Here is a 2,219-nt window from a genome sequence, read left to right as displayed (position 1 = left end):
TTCACATCTCTGCATATTTGAATTTGATTATCAAGTTATACACTTAAAAAGGGGACATAGTATTTAAATAAAAGGCAGGCTTCCTAAATCTAAACAAATTGAAGGATGTAGTCCAACTGTCAAACAAAATTGGTTCATTTCTGGCGACACTTAAATATTTACAGTTCATGTTATGCTTGCTATACTTGCAACTTAGCTAAAATCAATAGCTTTTTCTAACTATTATTTGTTATAGTTGTACAGACTTGCTGCATCTCACTGAATTATTCTAATTTCACATGCACCCTTAGTTTTAAAATTGCTTCATCGGTTTGCAGAGACTTTTAACTTCACTTTGAAATAACATTGTTTGGAGGAAGAGAGCTGGAGATAAAAGCAAGATAGTGATGCGTTCTGAGTGTCTCATGACACACATCATTTCTTGAGAGGTGGTGTAAGTTGAAGATAGTGCTGCTGTTGAGATAGTGCTTCCTCAATCTGCTGGTGTCCTGTACACTAGAGACACGACACTAACAGCTCCACAGGGAAAGTGGGTGGAGCTAAGAGAAGCTCAAGACTTTGAGTAGGATGGTTAGAGAGCCAAGTAACAGATATTTTAAATATGTGAAGCAGTCATCGAGGTTTAACTGCATTTTTCTGTTAAACTCAATCGATTTAGGTCTCCCAAGACCAAAAAACTCATACTCTGCTTGAAGGCTTTGGCCAATATAACTTACGGATTAAGGGCTTTTGAATAATTTTGTTCTGCATAGTTTTTAAGAATTGCAGTTTAAGTAACAATGGGAATGGGATCAAAATATTACTATTTCAAGGAAGGTCTAATGCAGTGGTAAAATCATCATTAGCCACTGTTTTTTGGTGGTTACTGCCCTTAGTTTTGTGGGATTTTGTGGTTTTACTGTGAGCAACTGCTTGCCTTTATTGCAAGGGATGGGACACATACATTCATAATTTCCTGTTCCTTGGGAATCCAGTGTTTGCTTACCAATTTTCAGCTCACTTTGATCTATGAAACCATTGCAATGATAGGGGAAAAAGTTTGTCAAGTTTGTTATTTAAAGCCCATGAGGGTGGCAGACTGCCAGTCTGATTCAGTGGATGGGATGTTTCCTCTGTCCATCACTTTATAAAATCTGTCTGATGACAAATTATATTGAAAATACTTATGTAAACAAAAGGTAAAGGGTGGCTGTGTTAAGTCTTAGGAGCATGGCTAGCATGTCAAAATAAAGACACAGGTAGTGTATCATAGTAGGTACAGGTTCACACAGATGCTTAGCACTAAATTGTGTTTACCAGCTGCTACCCTGCATGCAATGTGCAATGTCTTACCATCTGTGAAAGAGAAATATGGAGTAGAAATTTGCACAGGATTTTTTTGATAGTTTCTTCTTGCTGGAAATAAAATTATTGTCTATTTTTTCCTCATTTCATAGGTTTTATAAATGAAAAACTTACCAATGGTCATGCAGTGCTTTATTTCTTTTAAAATAGGTTAGCTACTTTTGACTACAAGGCTGAATTTTCTTTAATTGCACTCTAGTTTGGAATTAGCACTGTAAAAATTAGAGTACAAACCTTTAAATAGATTGTGAGATGTGTTTTGAAACTCAACTGGAAAAAAGACATCATCACCATAGTGAGTGAGCCAAATTTATGAGCTGAGGTCAGCTTACATCTCTGAACAAATACTTGGCTTTAAAAGAAGCGTAATTTGTTGTATGCATCCAGCTCTGGAGGGTTTTGATTGCATCAAACGATTTTTGAATCAAATGAACAACTTCTACAGATGTAATAATGCAATTTTTGTAGAAAACTGGGTGGCAGAGGCTTTGTCTTGTTTCTTGCTTTTAGAGTGTAGCTTTCTGCCTAGCTGGAGACAATGGAGGAATCAAATGACCCTTGCTAATTCTGCTCACATCTTGCAGTCACACTCATTTTCTGCTATCTTGTTACCATATTGGTCTTACGTTTGTTCCCTGCAGGGAACAACTAATAACTACCGAATGTATTTCATAGTTGGTACAATAACAGGCTTTTTACTTTTTCTGTCAGTGTAGTTGGTTGGCTTTGAAAGCTTTATTGGTGATGTTTGCAACAGTTTTGTTTGTGGTAACAGCTGTTGTTTCAGACTTGAAATTTCGTTTTTGGATTTGTAGGGAATGTGATCTTTACTATTACAGACGTGCTGCTGCAATCTGTTTTTTTTCCTCCAAGTA

This window comes from Chaetura pelagica, unplaced genomic scaffold (genome assembly GCF_000747805.2).
Source record: "Chaetura pelagica isolate M959 unplaced genomic scaffold, ChaPel_1.0 scaffold275, whole genome shotgun sequence".
NCBI classification, from domain to species: domain Eukaryota; kingdom Metazoa; phylum Chordata; class Aves; order Apodiformes; family Apodidae; genus Chaetura; species Chaetura pelagica.
The sequence above is the reverse complement of the archived record's forward strand: the minus strand, read 5'-3'. Positions refer to the sequence as shown.